The sequence below is a fragment of the Hibiscus syriacus genome, unplaced genomic scaffold (assembly GCF_006381635.1).
Source record: "Hibiscus syriacus cultivar Baekdansim isolate YM2019G1 unplaced genomic scaffold, ASM638163v2 tig00116959_pilon, whole genome shotgun sequence".
NCBI lineage: Eukaryota > Viridiplantae > Streptophyta > Magnoliopsida > Malvales > Malvaceae > Hibiscus > Hibiscus syriacus.
This window is the reverse complement of record NW_024063485.1, coordinates 1,939,801-1,950,853: the sequence shown is the minus strand read 5'-3', so window position 1 is coordinate 1,950,853 and position 11,053 is coordinate 1,939,801. Positions and strand designations below refer to the sequence as shown.

Here is an 11,053-nt window from a genome sequence, read left to right as displayed (position 1 = left end):
CATCTTAAATTTACTTATGATTTTTTATACTATTCACGGGATTAATTATAGATAATTAATCTCATTTACACAATTAAAATCCCATTGTCTGCAGTAAGCAGTATTAAACAGTGTAGTGAGAGAACTTTTCACTATATTAAATCTTGAATTTGAACCTCAACTCAATCGATTTTAGGATAAATTATGTGTTTAGTCACTCAACTATCACTTTAATTATGTTTTAGTCATTCATCTATTATTTTTTAAAAATCATACATAATTTCGTTTTCATCCAATGTCAGAAAATAAAAACTCAGCATCTCCTCTAGGTTTAAGTGACCGATGATCCAAATGTAATGTTAGGTATAATTTTGAAAGAGAAATAATTGGTGACCAAACTAGAATAGAAGTACTAGTTGAGTGACTAAATATGTAGTTTACGCTCGATTTTATTTCAAAGGGGGCGGAGTAATCTCCTACACGGAAGTACAAAATAAGGAAGAATAGAATTTTGACACGTTAGCAAAAGGTTGATGAGGTCAGCAATGGTCAGCAATGGGGAAGGACTTGTTTGCTTTGAAGCTTCGTTTATTGGGTGAAAAGTCAACAGTTTAAAGTTAGGAGAGAGTTAGGGTAACACTTTCTCAAACCGTGTCATTATTAGGTCCACACGCTTTTCGTTTTTTATTCGGCGGATTTTAATCTCACTGTTGCGTTCTAAAGTCTAAAAAGTCTTTTACAATGATTAATTAATGTAATTAACTGATTAAAATATGTGATGTGGTGCCAAGAAAATATGACTAGACCTGATGAATTTTACATTAATCCGATTATCCAAATTAATTTATTTAACTCAATACTTGATATTAACCGAAATGATGATCAAACTTGATTTGAAGTCCGAATCATACCGGATCCAAAATTTAGCTGACCCAATATGACCTCATATTCAGTTTGACCTTAACAAAAAATAACCCAAACCAAAATTAACCTGAACTGATCTAATATTGATTTGACCCGAAGTCTAATCGATCTGATATTAACCTGACCTAAAAGGCAGTCGATCTAATAATGATCAAAAGCAAAAAACAACCGACTCGATAATCACCCGATCCGAAATTTGACCCACCCGAAAATTGACCTGATCCGACTCGATTTATCATACACGCGAACTAAATCTGAATCAGATCAAATCCTAGCTGAATAAATTTAAATCAAATAAAATTTAGACCTGAAATGACTAGAACTGAAATGACCAGAACCGAAATGACCCGACCCAAACCCGATCCGAATGAATTGTCTGCCACCTCTAGTCAAAATATTCTAAAAAAAGGAATAAGGGTGAAAGTGACTATTTGATCAAATATTAGGAGTGTTTTCGCCCTAAAATGAAATGTTAGGAAAAGTTAGAGGCTAAAATGCTAAAAAAAAAAGTATATGAGCCAAAATAACAATTTTAGTAAATGTTACTAGGCTAATTTTGATATTATATTTTTATTAGTCTAGGATGATTATAAATTGATATATGTTTTGAGTTTTTTTAATTATTACCAACACATACACACTATAAACACAATTATTTAACCTCTAAACTTATAAAAAATAATATTTTTCTCACTGAAACGACTTAATAGGTTCCACATTTGATTTAGTTTTGTGTTCATATTTAGAGGTGGCAAACAGATCATTCGGATCGGGTTTGGGTCGGATTATTTCGGGTCTAAATTATATTTTGTTTAATTTTATTATGGTCAGATTGGATCTGGTTCGGATTTAGTTCGGGTGTATGCTAAATCGAGTTGAGTCAATTTTCAGGTGGGTCAATTTTCGGATTGGGTGATTATCGGGTTGGTTGTTTTTCAATTTGGAAGGTCAGGTTAATATCAAACCAGTTAGATTTTGGGTCGGGTCAATATTGGATCGGTTGATTTTTTGCTTGGGTCAACCTTTGGATCAAGTCAATTCAAGTTGAATTTGTTCAAGTATATATAGAAATATTGATATATTCTTGTAGAAATATGTCTTTTTATTTAGTTATAAGTCTAATAAAGTATATATATATTCACTTCAGATTGTTTTCGGTTCAGATTAATTTCGGCTTGGGTTACTTTTGAAGGGTTAAATCTGGTTCGAGTTGCTATCGGTTCAGGTCATTTTTCTATTCGAATTGCTTTCGGTTTAGGTTATTTTTCGGTTTGAATTGCTTTCGATTCATGTTAATTTTGGTTCGAGTTTCTTTTGGTTCGGGTTAATTTCGGTTCATGTCAAACTAGATATGGTCCATATTGGATCATGTAAATTTTGGATTAGGTATGGTTCAGGTTTTAGATCAAAATTGATTATCATTTCAAGTTAATATCATATATTGAGTGGGATAAATCGGTTCAGGTAATCATATTTATGTCAAGTTTATCATGTCTAATTTTGACTCCATGATGCTACATGTAAGGACAAAAAGACTCCTAATTTAGTATGTTACCAATTTGTTAATTAATAATTTTACTTAAAAATTAAAATATTATGACAAAATTTTTTAAAATATAAAAATTAAAATGATTATTTTGTTAAACGTTGGGTTAAAATTTGCATTACCTAATAACCTAAATCAAATGGGAAAAGTAAGAGTCCACCTCAGCATCCTAAGCTCAAGAATATGCCATGGAATTTGGTTGGTGTGGCTCGCACCTAATCTTCTTAACTACTATTAAATCCATTGATTATGTAAATCCCAGTGGTAATAAACTAACTATCCTTCTATTTATTTATGCTTATCCCCAACCTCAAATTTCAAGATTTTCTCTTAATAATAATCCCACTATCTTCGAAGCCAAATAATATTATTAGGAGTCAGAATTAAAAAAATAATAATCGTAATACATTGTAAGATTAATTTATAAATTTATTATTTTTTAGGATGAGTATTTAATCGAGTCGAGTCAAAGAATAACGATCTAGATGAGTTAATGAGTCATATTTTATAACTCAAACTTTATTTGAAGTTTTTTCAAGTCGAGTCGACTCAAGTTGTTTGAGTTTCTATTTAAATTTAATTTAAATATTTATAATATTACGATATTAATAAATTTCAATTTAAACGATTTTCTATAATCATATACAATATACATATATATTTCTTCATATTGTTTCATATTCGAATACATAAATCATGCATAATTGACTGGTTCAACTCAAACTTGAAAATAAACCTAATAATTACTAAACATTTTGAAATATTTGAGTTATGATTTATAACTTAACTTGAATTTAAATAATTTTCGAGTCAAGTCAAGTTTATGAACCATTTTTTCTTCTTTAATAAAATCTTCTTAATTAACGGGTTGTTTTTTTTTTCTTGATAAATTTGGAGCAAATATAAATTAATATTTATTCAAAAACTCTTAATCGTTTAACAATAAACATCCAAATTTTTATATATACTACGCTCAAACCCAGAACCTGAAGAGACATCAACCATTTGCTTGATTGTTTCCCATTAAACGTCAAGTTTATTCTCATCTAGAAATCTCTGGAAAATGTATGCTTAATTAAGCAGGAAAACCATTATTTGGATAAACATAGTGTACGTGTACATAAAACATTTGGACATACAAGATTATTCAGATAAAAGGATCATGTAATTGAGAGTAACGTTGAACTCTAATTTGTTCTTAATTATATGGCTTAGCCTAATTTTTTTATTTATTTTTTGTAAAAGGTCAATAAGCTTTGTTGAGTGGTTGGGGTTTTCAGGTAAACCAGATTTTGTACAAATTCTATGGTAATGCCAATTGGCCATTTGTTTCCTAAATTTATACATTCTTTTATTTTCAATTTGTCGGCGCCGGAAAATTTAACCTTTTCAACCTAATTTAGTATTTGTCATAAATTAGGAAGCATATGCGTGGCTTCACCCAAGTCAGCTACGTCTGGGTTTTTTTCAATTTATTTTTTAGTCAAAATTACACATGTTTATTGGAGAAATCGGATTTGAATTTCTTAAGGGTGATTGTGTTTTCATGTTTATGAAAAAACTACTTTGAATATTTACAAATACTAGTATTAAATTATTGGCACATGTTAATTTAGTCAGAAAGTATTAAACAATTAATCTAAGGTGATTTACAAACGGTAGTATCTGTTCTAAATACTATTAATCATTTTATAATAAACGTTCAATTATTCTACCGTCACTGAAGCTCGAGCATGTGACCTCTAGGGATAATAATCATTCCTTTAACCACTCGGGTCACTTGATTAAAGGACAGAGCTAGGATCAAATGTTAAGGGGGGATGTAATTCTATATCAAAAGAATAATGATCTATTAAGTATTTAAATCTAGAAATGTAAGGGGACAAAGGCCTTTTTCATTAATATTCAAACTAAAAATGGCCTAAAATGCTATTATACCAAAAAGTTTGAGAGGGGCAACAACCCCTCCCAAGCACCATGTAGATTCGTCCCCGGCTTGATCCGTGCTTAAAATTTTGGTATTGAATATATAAAAATTACATAGGCTTGATTCGTTCTTAAAATTTTGGTATTGAATATATAAAAATTACATATTATTGAATTTCTACCGAAAGTCCTTCGCTCTATCTTCGTATTCATATCTTTAAAATCTCTTGAAAAAGAGTAGGTAGAATTTTGAAAGAGTACATCTGAAAAAAGAATATTGAGAACTCCAAAAGATCTAAGAAAAATGTCTTGGGAAGAAAGATCTCAAATACCTAGTGTACCTCGAAAAGTCGTGATTTGTTGATATGACATTTGAGAGACTTACATGATCTACTAGAGGTAAATCTATATTTAACTGACAATATTCATGTAACCTACTAGTCTATGATAGTCATAATGATCCTATGTCTGACATTAGCTCTAAGGGTCTGTTTGTTTCCCTGTAATTGGTTTTTCAAAAAATATTTTTCAGTGTTTGGTTCGTGAAAAATAGATGATCAACGTAATTCATTTTCTTAGTCAACAGAAATTCCTTTGCATTTTCTAGAAAATGATGGGGTGATTTTTCATAAATTGTTTTCCAAAATTTTCACTCAAAAGCATAAATAATTAAAATATTTTAATTCAATAAATATTAATATACTATTTTAATTCACTTTTAATAAAAATATTAATTATTAAAATATGTTATTAGTAATTTTAATCATATAATATTATATTTTTATTTTAACAATATATAATAAGTTAGTAATAAAAATTATTTTTATTTATTGATTTCATAAAATAATATTATTAAATGATAAAATATATTTATTAATAATTTTTAGAATATATTATTAAAAAATAATATTAAATAAATTATTTTAATATTTTAAAAATAATTATATTAATTATTTTCCAATAAATAATATTATATATTACACTTGATATTTATAATAAATAATTTCAAAAAAAACCAGCTAGTGGAAAATGGTTTACAAGCATCATCTAAACAGCGTAAAACGACTTTCAGAATTTGTTTTTCAAGAAATGTAATTTATTTTTCAGAATTCATTTTTTAGAGTTTATTTTTCATAAAATAAACGGACCCTAAAAATTATTATAAAATATTTAAACCAATACCGGAATAAATGATGGAACCACCTCACTCTCACTAATCTTTTTTTTTTTTTACCTCCTTACAGAGATAGAATACCTTAACAACAATCAACAACTAATCCACCACTGAAATTAAAAGAAGTCACCCGCTTATAATCACCGTGACATATTTATTTCCATCAATTATATAAGATAATAAGATACACTATATACTATTAAAAAAGGTCTGAACTAAAATAATTATAAATAACGTTGCTAGAAAAACAATCATAAATTTTAAATATAATTAATTAAATAGATTTGTTAATTTTTCCTCAACATTTTGATTAATTAATGACTAAGTATGCTTTGAATTGATTAAGGCTAACTTGATTATTAAAAAAATGAAAATAAGAAAGTGAAGGATCAACTTAGAAATGTGTCTTTTCTATTGCCAAGAAATTATTATATTTGTCATCATTAACATTTTTTTTTTGGTTTTTGTCTTATTTTGGCCAAGAATTTATTGCATTTGGGGTTTTCGTACGAAATATCTTAATAAAATGCCAAAGAGGGGATTTGGATATTTTATTATATAAATTAAAAATAAAACAAAAGTGTAATTTCTATTTCAAAACTTTGAGAAAATGTAAACGTTTTTTACTTTTCTAATTGTACTTAAAAATTAAATGACTGATCGTTCCAAATTATAAATCAATTGAGTTTTTATTTAAAAATTATAATTAAATAAGAGTTCATTTGTTTTTATCAAAAATATTAAAAAAAATAAGTTACTTTTTTTTTTGAAAAATATGTTTTAAAAATTATTTTTAATATTTAGATAATTTTGTATAAATTATTTTTCATTGTTTGATAAATTTTTAAAAATATTCATTATAAATATTAAATAATATTATTCATCATAAAATAATAATAATAACATTTTTTAAATATTATTATAATATTATTTTTAAAATATTATAAAGAAGCATTGTGGTCATGGAGCATAATAGAATAATAGAGTAGAAATCCATGAAAAGCCAGCGGTGTTCATTTACGGTGTGAAATGGGAATTTCTATGAAATTTCATTGCCTTGTTATTCATCTTTTTTGACCTTTTCAGTATCTAAAGCCCCCCTACGGTCTAACCAAATGGGTTGTTTCCTTTGAATTTAGCATAGAAAAAACACTTTTTACTTGTTCCCAATTACAGTAAAAAATGTATAATCTACACCAAGTCGTATCAAAATGCCCCTTAGTCTACAATGTCAGGTACATCCGAACAAAAACCCAACGTAAATTTGCTGCTGCAAAAATTATTTTTTATCTTTTATTTTGAATAGTGTGAATGATTATAAAATAATGATTGTTTTAATTTTTTAGTCATTGATAATTTTACAGACATAACTGTTCGGATTTAAAATCTCTTAAAAATAATAATACTTTTTTATTATTGAGATGGATGATTATGTTGTGAATACTTTTAGATACATTTTAGTGGGAATTTAGAATTTTGCAAATAGGCTATAAAATTTCTACCTTTGGGTTAGGTTTGAAAAACATATAAAAAGTATACGAATCAACTCATCTAAGTTGTTAAAAAAATAGTTGTTGTTTCTAAATGTTTCATTTTCAAGCACAAATAATTGTAACAGAATAATTGAACGTTTATTATTAAATGATTAAGTGTACTTAAAATAGATAGTAGTATTTTATCCATAAAAATCACATATTTTAATGTTAAAAAGAGTGAGTAAAACATTGGTCCCCAACTAGCTTAGAAACCTTCATTTAACCATTTTCTAAAAAAAATAAATCAATTTGCATTCCATTTTGTTGTGTTCAAACAGGTAGATATGGCCAAGAAAGCTACATAAATCAAATTTTATAATTTGAAATTACCCAATCAAGGCTTCCTTCACAAGTGCCTTGCAGCCTACGGATCTTCATCAAGCTCTTCTCTTCATCAAGCTCCTCTATTTAAGCTCCCTTTTCACCCTTTATTCTACTTTCTTAACGGCCTTCCCTTCCCTTCATTTCTTTCATCATCTTCAACCTAAGCTTCACATAATTTGTTTATTTATATTTCTGTCTTCTTCTTCTTCTTCTTCTTCTTCTTCTTCTTTGTTTCTGGGTTTTTTCTGTATCATTCTTCCATGGAAGAAGCTAATGAACTCATCGATCTGCCTCCTGGTTTTCGGTTCCACCCCACAGATGAAGAGATCATAACTTGTTATCTTACTGAGAAGGTGATGAACAGTGATTTCAGTGCATGCGCCATTGGTGAGGTTGATTTGAACAAGTGTGAACCTTGGGATTTACCCAGTAAGCTTTTACCTCTTCAAAAAGTTTAAAACTTTCTTTTTTGCTTTGCTTTGGGTGTTTACCTTTGTAAAAGTTTAAAACTTTCTTTTTTGCTTTGCTTTGGGTGTTTACCTTTGTTTTTTTGCTTAATTTTGCAGAGAAAGCTAAGATGGGTGAGAAACAATGGTATTTCTTTTGTCTGAGAGACAGGAAGTATCCGACAGGGATGAGAACAAACCGTGCAACCGAATCTGGCTATTGGAAAGCAACCGGAAAAGACAAGGAGATTTTCAAAGGCAAAGGTTGTCTTGTTGGGATGAAGAAGACTCTTGTTTTTTACAAAGGGAGAGCTCCGAAAGGAGAGAAATCGAATTGGGTAATGCATGAGTATAGACTTGAAGGCAAATTATCTTATTATAATCTACCGCGGGGAGCAAAGGTAAATATATATTTTTACTCATTTTTTACTGTTTTGTTGGTTGAGGAGTTGCTTTTCATGTATATCTTTCTTCTAATACTATTGTTGTGCTCTTTGGTACAGGATGAATGGGTCGTTTGTAGGGTTTTTGATAAGAACACAGGGATGAAGAAAACTCCGGTTCAAGATCATCAGCAGTTGTTGAGAATCAATTCTTTCGGTTTCGATGATCTTATCGATTACGCTTCGCTACCGCCTCTCATGGAACCGGGCTGCTCCTCCGGTTTCATCGACAGCGGCGATATCGAATTCAAGTCCGCCGCAGCCTCAAACATCCCAACAATGAATCATCAGCAGACCCATTCTTCAAGTTCCTGGAAATAATCATTACGGAAGCTCTAATAATAATGTTTTCAACCCTCAAATCCCAATCCAGAATCCAGTCTTCTTCCATCATCATACCACCAATCCAGCCTACTTGCACCAAGGCAGGTCCGGTACCAAAACCGACTTCGTCCACAACGATCAGGCAACGTTATCGAAATCGAACCGGCAGTGCAAGGTGGAGCAGTTCTCTTCGAACCAGTCAGGGATCAGCACTGAAATCAACAACAATGAGATATCATCGGTTGTTTCGAAGAACAGCATGGAGCTCGGAATCAGCAAGTCTTTCGAAGATTTGCGTTGTTTATGGGACTACTAGCAAAAAAATAAATATTTGAAGGATTCATATTTTCTCGGGCTTGTTAAATTTTCTAGGAAAACACGTTGTCTTCCCACCCCCCACTTAGGTAAATTATTTATTAGTTTGGTAAGTTTCTCGTGGGGTAAAACAAATTGGGGGTATACAATTTGTATAGATATAGATTCATGGTGTTCAAATATATATTTTTTATTTCATCTGAGAAAGGTTTATGTAGATGGATTCTTTCTAATGCTACTGAATATGTTCCCTTTTCAATATCTTCTCGCACTGATTCCATGTTCATGTGTTCCAATCAAATTCCCACTATAAACCAAACATACATTTAAGATTGTTTATTTTATGTTGTTTTCAATTGTCTGTTAAATGAAAGATCTAGAGGGGAATACAATCGGTGAGATCTAAATGCTCAAAATAATTTATTAAATTAAGTAATTTCCTTTATTCAAAACAATTCCAGTAATTGTCTTATTTAGTCAAATTCTTTTATTAAAACCGGTAGATGTTCGAATCCTGACAATTGTAAATGGAGTAAATTAGGTTGAGATAATCACCCTCACCTATATAGTACCTAATTCAAATTAATTGATCAATAGATCGAATACCGATGATTATACTAAAAAAACTTTTTATAATTGTAACTCATTTAATTAATTGAAATTAAGTGAATTTTAATTAATTTTTATACGAACCGTGATTTTAAATTTTTTTAATAACATATCATTATCCGATTGATCGACGTTTTATAAAATTATGCACATTAAATATATTAAATATAAAATTTTAATTACTTTTTAAATTGAAATTAACTGTTTGAATTAGACAACATTATGAGTAACATGAAAATATAATTAATCACTTATTCTCTGCAACCAATGTGCCTTCCCCCGGCAATAACAATCCCACAGTTTCTTAAACAGCAATGCTTAAACATAAGCTTCTGTCTGAAGTACAATCATAATTAGTAATTAATTATTACATGTGCCTCCCTTAAAACCTTCAATCAATACACCCTTTCAATCAGCTTAGCTGGTTTTTTGGACAACTTATTCCAATCAATTTAATGACCGAGATAAAACTAACTTGCATATATCATCATATTTTTTAATAGTCCAGGACGATTTACGAGACAATATCTGTATAGAATTCTTTCTAATTATTGACAACGAGTTCATCATTATATATTCTAAATATAAAACTTTCAAAGGTTAGATAAACATGAATTGAATACGTATCACGTATCTAATAATTATCTCAAATTCAGATAACGTAGATGTTCACGATACTAAAAAAATGATAACTCCAATGTTTAAAACATGTTGAATATATGTCCAAGTAATGTTGTTGGCATGATGAGATCGATGTATTCTTTTCCCCCCTATTTTTTGAATGAAGTTGTTACTAAAAAGGAGGATAGGAGATGGAAATATGTAACAGAAAGGGGAGGAAAGAAAACATGACGAGAGAAGAAGAATTAAAGAGAGAAATGATAGGGGAATCGGTTACCGAAAGAGAAGAAAGGTTCATGTGATTGTTTGGGGGAAGGGATATATACATTGAATCATTCACTTGTTTTTCTTTCTATTCAAACCAAAGCTTTCGTCTGCCCCTGGGAGATTCATGCTTTCAGGAAAGTTTAACACACACCCGATTTTACTTTTTATGTATTTTTCATCAAGCATTCATTACTAATATTGTACTAAATATTAAACTTAAATTAGTGATATTTTTCTAAATAATCTGGAGTGATTATAAGATAACATTTATTTATTGAGTTAAAATTTATAATTCTGGGCATATCTATATAATTTTAACATAAAATATGACATAAAATCAAATGATCAATTATGTTATAAATAGGGATGGAGCCAAGATCAAATGTTAGGGGGAAATAGTTTTATATCAAAAGAGCAATAATCTATTAAGTATTTAAATCTAAAAATTAAGGGGGAAAAGGCCTTATTTAACTAATATTTAAACTAAAAAGGACCTAAAATGCTATTATACCAAAAGTTTAGGAGGGTAACAACCCCTCGCATGCTCCATATAGATCCGTCTCTGGTTATACAAGTCACAAGATATTAAAAATATCATGGAAATAAAAATGCATATACTA

The 11,053-nt window shown here is 29.3% G+C and overlaps 1 pseudogene; it reads left to right on the top strand.

The window, feature by feature from the left end:
- The first annotated feature begins 7,653 nt into the window (after positions 1–7,653).
- On the top strand, positions 7,654–8,982 carry LOC120189751 (annotated as a pseudogene).
- Positions 8,983–11,053: the final 2,071 nt, after the last annotated feature.